The 9,506-nt window shown below is 39.9% G+C and overlaps 1 non-coding gene across 1 annotated transcript; it reads left to right on the top strand.

Moving 5' to 3' along the window:
• The first annotated feature begins 801 nt into the window (after positions 1-801).
• Positions 802-909, top strand: LOC112780478 (small nucleolar RNA R71). Its single transcript, XR_003191312.1, has one exon. It is a non-coding gene; the product is annotated as a small nucleolar RNA R71 (small nucleolar RNA).
• Positions 910-9,506: the final 8,597 nt, after the last annotated feature.

Raw genomic sequence — 9,506 nt, 5'->3', positions numbered from 1 at the left:
CCCCTTGGGATTCACGTCCTCTCCTTTCCTTACAGGTTCGGCCATGGTACTTATGTCAATGGCCTTGCACTCTCCTTTTGGATTCTCTTCTGTATTGCTTGGGAGAGTACTAGGAGGGATTTCAGTGATCCTTTTACTCAGCTGGCCCACTTGTACTTCCAAATTTCTAATGGAAGACCTTGTTTCATTCATGAAACTCACAGTGGCCTTAGATAGATCAGAGACTAAATTTGCTAAGCTAGATGGATTCTGCTCAGAATTCTCTGTCTGTTGCTGAGTGGATGATGGAAAAGGCTTGCTATTGCTAAACTTGTTTCTTCCACCATTATTAAAGCCTTGTTGAGGCTTTTGATCCTTCCATGAGAAATTTGGATGATTTCTCCATGATGGATTATAGGTGTTTCCATAAGGTTCACCTAAGTAATTCACCTCTGCTATTGCAGGGTTTTCAGGATATAAGCTTCTTCTGCATAAGAAGCCTCTTGAGTACTGTTGGATGCAGCTTCCATTCCATTCAGACTGAGAAATCATATTGACTTGCTGAGTCAATATTTTGTTCTGAACCAATATGGCATTCAGAGTATCAACTTCAAGAACTCCCTTCTTCATAGGCGTCCCATTACTCACAGGATTCCTCTCAGAAGTGTACATGAACTGGTTATTAGCAACCATGTCAATGAGTTCTTGAGCTTCTGCAGGCATTTTCTTTAGGTGAATGGATCCACCTGCAGAAGTATCCAATGACATCTTTGATAGCTCAGATAAACCATCATAGAATATATCCAGGATGGTCCATTCTGAAAGCATGTCAGAAGGACACTTTTTGGTCAACTGTTTGTATCTTTCCCAAGCTTCATAGAGGGATTCACCATCTTTTTGTTTGAAGGTTTGAACATCCACTCTAAGCTTGCTCAGATTTTGAGGAGGAAAGAACTTGGCTAAGAAAGTCATGACCAGCTTATCCCAAGAGTTCAGGCTATCTCTGGGTTGAGAGTCCAACCAGATTCTAGCTCTGTTTCTTACAGCAAATGGGAAAAGCATGAGCCTGTAGACTTCAGGATCTACTCCATTAGTCTTAACAGTATTACAGAGCTGCAAGAATTCAGTTAAGAACTGAAAAGGATCTTCAGATGGAAGTCCATGAAGCTTGCAGTTCTACTGCATCAGAGAAACTAGCTGAGGTTTCAGCTCAAAATTGTTTGCTCCAATGGTAGGAATGGAGATGCTTCTTCCATATAAATTGGAATTAGGTTCAGTAAAGTCACCAAGCATTCTCCTTGCATTATTGTTGTTGGGTTCGGCTGCCATCTCCTTTACTTGTTCGAAATTTTCAATAAGGTTGTCTCTGGATTGTTATAATTTAGCTTCTCTTAGTTTTCTCTTCAGAGTCCTTTCAGGTTCTGGATCAGCTTCAACAAGAATGCCTTTTTCTCTGTCCTTGCTCATAAGAAAGAGAAGAGAAAAAAAAAAAGAAGAGGAATCCTCTATGTCACAGTAAAGAGGTTCCTTATTGTTAGTAGAAGAAAAGAAGAAGAGAAAAATCTGAACTCAGAAAGAGAGAGAGAGAGGGTTCGGATTTTTGGTGGGTAGGGGAGAGATGTTAGTAGATGAATTAAATAAATAGAATAAGATGAGAGAGGGAAAATTTCGAAAATAATTTTTGAAAAAGAGTTAGTGATTTTTGAAAATAGTTTTTGAAAAAGGTTAGTAATTTTTCGAAAATTCAAAGAAATAACAAATATAAAATAATTAGTTTAATTAAAAAGAAATTTTGAAAAAGAGGGAGATATTTTCGAAAATTAGAGAGAGAGAGAGTTAGTTAGGTGGTTTTGAAAAAGATAAGAAACAAACAAAAAGTTAGTTAGTTAGTTGAAATAATTTTGAAAATTAATTTTGAAAAGATAAGAAGTTAGGAAGTTAGAAAAGATATGATAGAAATTAGTTTTTGAAAAAGATTTGATTTTTAAAATCACAATTAATTACTTGATTCACAAGAAATCACAAGATATGATTCTAGAACTCAAAGTTTGAATCTTTCTTAACAAGCAAGTAACAAACTTGAAATTTTTTGAATCAAAACATTAATTGATGATGTTATTTTCGAAAATATGATGTAAAATAAGAAAAAGATTTTTGAAAAATATTTTTGGAATTTTCGAAAATAACTAAGAGGTTTGAAAAAGATTTGATTTTTGAAAAAGATTTTGAAAAAGATAAGATTTTCAAATTGAAAATTTGATTTGACTCATAAGAAACAACTTGATTTTGAAAATTTTTTGAAAAAGTCAATCCAAATTTTCGAATTTGAGAGAAAAAGGGAAAGATATTTTTTTTGGATTTTTGAATTTTTATGATGAGAGAGAAAAACAAGAAAAATGATGCAATGCATGAAATTTTTAGATCAAAACAATGAATGCATGCAAGAATACTATGAATGTCAAGATGAACACCAAGAACACTATGAAGATCATGATGAACATCAAGAACGTATTTTTGAAAAATTTTTAATGCAAAGAAAACATGCAAGACACCAAACTTAGAATTCTTTAATGCTTAGACACTAAGAATCCAAGAATGCATATGAAAAACAAGAAAAGACACCAAACATGCAAATGCAAAGATCAAACAAGAAGACTTACCAAGAACACTTGAAGATCATGAAGAACACCATGAATGCATGATTATTTTCGAAAAAAATGCAAGATGCACATGCAATTGACACCAAACTTATAACATGACTCAAGACTCAAACAAGAACACGTTCATAGGGAATGATGATGATTGTCACGTTCATCACATTCAGGTTGAAGTGCGAATGAATATCTTAGAAGCGAAATAAGATGAATTGAATAGAAAACAGTAGTACTTTGCATTAATCTTTGAGGAACAGTAGAGCTCCACACCTTAATCTATGGTGTGTAGAAACTCTACCATTGAAAATACATAAGTGATAATGGAGTTCATTGGTCTCGGCCCCAGAGGGGAACCAGAGTAAGCAAGACTACTATGATCCGAAGATAAACTCAGGATGTCAAATACAATAGTAAAAAGTCCTATTTATAATAAACTAGCTACTAGGGTTTACAGAAGTAAGTAATTGATGCATAAATCCACTTCCAGGGCCCACTTGGTGTGTGCTTGGGCTGAGCTTGAAGTCTACATGTGGATAGGTCATTCTCGGAGTTGAACGCCAGCTTTTGTGCCAGTTTGGGCGTTGAACTCCACTTTGCAGCTTGTTTCTGGCGCTGGACGCCAGAATTGGGCAGAAAGCTGGCGTTGAACGCCCGTTTGCGTCATCTAAACTTGGGTAAAGTATAGAATATTATACATTGCTGGAAATCCCTGGATGTCTACTTTCCAACGCAATTGGAAGCGCACCATTTTGAGTTTTGTAGCTCTAGAAAATCTAATTTGAGTGCAGGGAGGTCAGAATCCAACAGCATCAGCAGTCCTTCTTCAACCTCTGAATCTGATTTTTGCTCAAGTCCCTCAATTTCAGCCAGAAAGTACCAAAGATCACAGAAAAACACACAAACTCATAGTAAAGTCCAGAAATGTGAATTTAACATAAAAACTAGTGAAAACATCCCTAAAAGTAACTAGATTCTAATAAAAACATACTAAAAACAATGCCAAAAAGCGTATAAATTACCCGCTCATCACTCGCACAACTCTCTGTTCGAAACCTTGTTTTGCCAAATTTTGGGTGACGCAATCGCGTGGTTGACGTGGTCGCATGGGTGGTTAATATTGGAATATGACGCGGATGCGTGGGGCACGCGTTCGCGTGGTAGGGCTTGTGCGACTAGCGCCAGTCCAGCCCCACTTCAGCACAACTTTCGGCCATGCACCCTTTCTTACGTCGATTTTCATGTCATGCGTCCGTGTGGGTGATGCGGACGCGTCAGCGACACGGTCGCGTGGGGTGATTTGAGCCACAGGCATGCCTCCAGCCACACTCTCGCGTGACTTTCTGTTCGATTGCTTTTTCTTCCTTACTCGCATGTGACGCGGACGCATTCCAGACTTTTTGGGCACCACTTGTACTGGGCTGACCCATTCGCTATCTGAGATGGGGTAAATGATATCTGCTTCAAGTAGCCTGGTCACTTCATTCTTAACAACTTCTAAAATGGTGGGATTCAGTCTTCTCTAAGGTTGACGGACGGGCTTTTCTGCCTCTTCTAGGAATATTCTGTGCTCACAAACTTGAGGGCTGATGCCTGCGATATCTGCCAGGCTCCATCCAATTGCTTTCTTGTGTTTCCTCAGCACAATGAGTCACTGTTGCTCATGGGGCAAAGCACCCAAAAGTCGATTGCTTTTTCTTCCTTACTCGCATGTGACGCGGATGCGTCGGCGACGTTGTCGCGTCGCGGGACACTTTTTTTTTTATAAATAAAAATATGTGAATGCAGATGCAAACTAAATGTGCTAATAAAGAGAAGAGTTATTGAAAAAAGAAAACTAAGAATAAAGAAAGGAACGATCATACCATGGTGGGTTATCTCCTACCCGGCACTTTGCTTTAACGTCCTTAAGTTGGACGCTCCACTAGTTCAGTCTACTGCTGTAGGTGGATCCTCCAAGAGGAAGATCTCTAGCTCCCTGGTTTTCATTGCCTTCGCACCATGATATAGCTTTAGGCGAGGTCCATTAACTTTGATGAATTCAGAGCTTGAAGGATGACTCAGGTGGAAAACTCCATATGGCTCAGCCTTCTCTATTCTATATGGACCTTTCCATCTTGATCTCAACTTTCCTGGCATGAGTCTCAGTCTAGAGTTGTAAAGGAAGACAAAGTCCCCAGGTTGGAACTCTCGCCTCTTGATGTGCTTATCATGCACAGCCTTCATCTTTTCCTTGTACAGTCTTGAGTTCTCATAAGCTTCTAGGCGTTGGCTCTCTAATTCTTGCAGTTGTAACTTTCTCTCAGTTCCGGCCTTCTCAAATTCCATATTGCACTCCTTTACTGCCCAAAAGGCTTTGTGCTCTACCTTTACTGGGAGGTGACAGGCCTTTCCATAAACTAAGTGGAAGGGACTCATCCCAATGGGTGTCTTGTATGCAGTTCTGTATGCCCAGAGTGCATCTTATAGCCTGGTGCTCTAGTCTCTTCTATTAGGTTTGACTATCTTCTGCAATATACTCTTTATCTCTCTGTTAGACACCTCAGCTTGCTCATTAGTCTGGGGATGGTAGGCTGTTGCCACTTTATGAACTATCCCATGCTTATTCAGTAATCCTGTTAGTCTCCTGTTACAGAAATGGGTGCCTTGATCGCTCACGATTGCTCGTGGTGATCCAAAGCGACAAATAATGTGGTTTCTAACAAAGGAAACAACAGTGTTAGCATCATCAATGCGGGTAGGAATTGCTTCCACCCATTTAGAAACGTAATCTACAGCTAACAATATATAAAAATAACCATTAGAATTTGGAAATGGACCCATGAAGTCAATGCCCCAAACATCAAAGATTTCATAGAAAAGCATAGTCTGTTGAGGCATCTCATCCCTCTTGGATATATTACCAAACCTTTGGCACGTGGAACAAGATTTACAAAATTCAGCAGCGTCTTTAAAAAGGGTAGGCCACCAGAATCCACAATCTAAAATTTTTCTAGCTGTTCTTTGAGGGCCAAAATGTCCTCCACTCTCAGATGAGTGACAGGCCTCTAAAATAGACTGGAATTCTGATTGAGGCACACACCGCCGAATTACCTGGTCAGCGCCACATCTCCATAAATATGGGTCATCCCATATATGATATTTGGACTCACTTTTCAGCTTATCTCTTTGATGCTTAGTAAAGTTTGGAGGAAAGGTGCGGCTAACTAGATAATTAGCTACAGGTGCATACCAAAGGATTACTTCAAATACTGCTTGTAAATCATCAAACGGGAAATTATCATTTATAGGAGTGGTGGTATCCTTAATGTACTCAAGGCGACTCAAGTGGTCTGCCACTAGATTCTGGTTACCACTCCTATCCTTAATTTCTAAATCAAATTTTTGTAGTAGCAGTATCCAACGTATAAGCCTTGGTTTGGACTCTTTTTTAGCTAATAAATACTTTAGAGCTGCATGGTCTGAGTACACTACTACTTTAGTACCGAGTAAATAGGCTCAGAATTTATCCAGAGCAAAAACAATAGCAAGAAGTTCTTTTTCAGTAGTAGTGTAATTAGACTGAGTTGTGTCTAAAGTCTTAGACGCATAAGCAATTACAAAAGGATCCTTACCTTCACGCTGAGCCAGCGCTGCTCCTACTGCATGGTTGGAAGCATTACACATGATTTCAAATGGCTGGCTCCAGTCAGGTCCTCTCACAATTGGAGCTTGAGTCAGGACAGTCTTCAGCTTATCAAATGCTTGTTTGCAATCCTCGCTGAACTCGAACTCAATGTCTTTCTATAATAATTTGGATAAGGGAAGTGCTTCTTTACTAAAGTCCTTAATGAATCTCCGGTAAAAACCTGCATGGCCAAGGAACGAACGGACTTCCCTCACAGATGAGGGGTAAGGCAAACTAGAAATAATATCCACCTTTGCTGGATCTACAGAAATGCCAGTATTAGACAAAACATGTCCTAGTACAATCCCTTGTTTAACCATAAGGTGACATTTTTCAAAATTCAATACAAGGTTTGTACGGACACATCTATCTAATACTCTAGATAAACTATCCAAGCAAAGGCTAAATGAATCACCATAAACACTAAAATCATCCATAAAAACCTCCATACAGTCCTCAATAAGGTCAGAGAAAAGACTCATCATGCACCTTTGGAAAGTAGCTGGTGCATTGCACAAGCCAAAGGGCATTCTCTTATAAGCATAAGTTCCAAAAGGACATGTAAAAGTAGTCTTTTCCTGATCTCCAGGAGCTATATGGATTTGAAAATAGCCTGTATAACCATCTAGAAAATAATAATGGGATTTACCTGACAGGCGATCAAGCATCTAATCAATGAATGGCAAGGGGTAATGATCCTTGCGAGTGGCTTGGTTAAGACGCCTATAGTCAATGCAAACTCTCCATGAATTCTGCACTCTAGTTGTCAGAAGCTCTCCATGCTCATTTCTTACTGTTGTAATTCCAGACTTTTTGGGCACCACTTGTACTGGGCTGACCCATTCGCTATCTGAGATGGGGTAAATGATATCTGCTTCAAGTAGCCTGGTCACTTCATTCTTAACGACTTCTAAGATGGTGGGATTCAGTCTTCTCTAAGGTTGACGGACGGGCTTTTCTGCCTCTTCTAGGAATATTCTGTGCTCACAAACTTGAGGGCTGATGCCTGCGATATCTGCCAGGCTCCATCCAATTGCTTTCTTGTGTTTCCTCAGCACATTGAGTCACTGTTGCTCATGGGGCAAAGCACCCAAAAGTCGATTGCTTTTTCTTCCTTACTCGCATGTGACGCGGACGCGTCGGCGACGCTGTCGCGTCGCGGGACACTTTTTTTTTATAAATAAAAATATGTGAATGCAGATGCAAACTAAATGTGCTAATAAAGAGAAGAGTTATTGAAAAAAGAAAACTAAGAATAAAGAAAAGAACGATCATACCATGGTGGGTTGTCTCCTACCCAGCACTTTGCTTTAACGTCCTTAAGTTGGACGCTCCACTAGTTCAGTCTACTGCTGTAGGTGGATCCTCCAAGAGGAAGATCTCTAGCTCCCTGGTTTTCGTCGCCTTCGCACCATGATATAGCTTTAGGCAATGTCCATTAACTTTGATGAATTCAGAGCTTGAAGGATGACTCAGGTGGAAAACTCCGTATGGCTCAGCCTTCTCTATTCTATATGGACCTTCCCATCTTGATCTCAACTTTCCTAGCATGAGTCTCAGTCTAGAGTTGTAAAGGAGGACAAAGTCCCCAGGTTGGAACTCTCGCCTCTTGATGTGCTTATCATGCACAGCCTTCATCTTTTCCTTGTACAGTCTTGAGTTCTCATAAGCTTCTAGGCGTAGGCTCTCTAATTCTTGCAGTTGTAACTTTCTCTCAGTTCCGGCCTTCTTAAATTCCATATTGCACTCCTTTACTGCCCAAAAGGCTTTGTGCTCTACCTCTACTGGGAGGTGACATGCCTTTCGATAAACTAGGTGGAAGGGACTCATCCCAATGGGTGTCTTGTATGCAGTTCTGTATGCCCAGAGTGCATCTTATAGCCTGGTGCTCTAGTCTCTTCTATTAGGTTTGACTATCTTCTGCAATATACTCTTTATCTCTCTGTTAGATACCTCAGCTTGCCCATTAGTCTGGGGATGGTAGGCTATTGCCACTTTATGAACTATCCCATGCTTCTTCAGTAATCCTGTTAGTCTCCTATTACAGAAATGGGTGCCTTGATCGCTCACGATTGCTCGTGGTGATCCAAAGCGACAAATAATGTGGTTTCTAACAAAGGAAACAACAGTGTTAGCATCATCAATGCGGGTAGGAATTGCTTCCACCCATTTAGAAACGTAATCTACAGCTAACAATATATAAAAATAACCATTAGAATTTGGAAATGGACCCATGAAGTCAATGCCCCAAACATCAAAGATTTCATAGAAAAGCATAGTCTGTTGAGGCATCTCATCCCTCTTGGATATATTACCAAACCTTTGGCACGTGGAACAAGATTTACAAAATTCAGCAGCGTCTTTAAAAAGGGTAGGCCACCAGAATCCACAATCTAAAATTTTTCTAGCTGTTCTTTGAGGGCCAAAATGTCCTCCACTCTCAGATGAGTGACAGGCCTCTAAAATAGACTGAAATTCTGATTGAGGCACACACCGCCGAATTACCTGGTCAGTGCCACATCACCATAAATATGGGTCATCCCATATATAATATTTGGACTCACTTTTCAGCTTATCTCTTTGATGCTTAGTAAAGTTTGGAGTAAAGGTGCGGCTAACTAGATAATTAGCTACAGGTGCATACCAAAGGATTACTTCAAATACTGCTTGTAAATCATCAAACGGGAAATTATCATTTATAGGAGTGGCGGTATCCTTAATGTGCTCAAGGCGACTCAAGTGGTCTGCCACTAGATTCTGGTTACCACTCCTATCCTTAATTTCTAAATCAAATTTTTGTAGTAGCAATATCCAACGTATAAGCCTTGGTTTGGACTCTTTTTTAGCTAATAAATACTTTAGAGCTGCATGGTCTGAGTACACTACTACTTAGGTACCGAGTAAATAGGCTCAGAATTTATCCAGAGCAAAAACAATAGCAAGAAGTTCTTTTTCAGTAGTAGTGTAATTAGACTGAGTTGTGTCTAAAGTCTTAGACGCATAAGCAATTACAAAAGGATCCTTACCCTCACGCTGAGCCAGCGCTGCTCCTACTGCATGGTTGGAAGCATTACACATGATTTCAAATGGCTGGCTCCAGTCAGGTCCTCTCACAATTGGAGCTTAAGTCAGGACAGTCTTCAGCTTATCAAATGCTTGTTTGCAATCCTCGCTGAACTCGAACTCAATGTCTTTCTATAATAATTTGG

This window comes from Arachis hypogaea, chromosome 19 (assembly GCF_003086295.3).
Source record: "Arachis hypogaea cultivar Tifrunner chromosome 19, arahy.Tifrunner.gnm2.J5K5, whole genome shotgun sequence".
NCBI classification, from domain to species: domain Eukaryota; kingdom Viridiplantae; phylum Streptophyta; class Magnoliopsida; order Fabales; family Fabaceae; genus Arachis; species Arachis hypogaea.
Note: the sequence above shows the minus strand (reverse complement) of the source record. Positions and strands in the feature narration are given on the sequence as shown.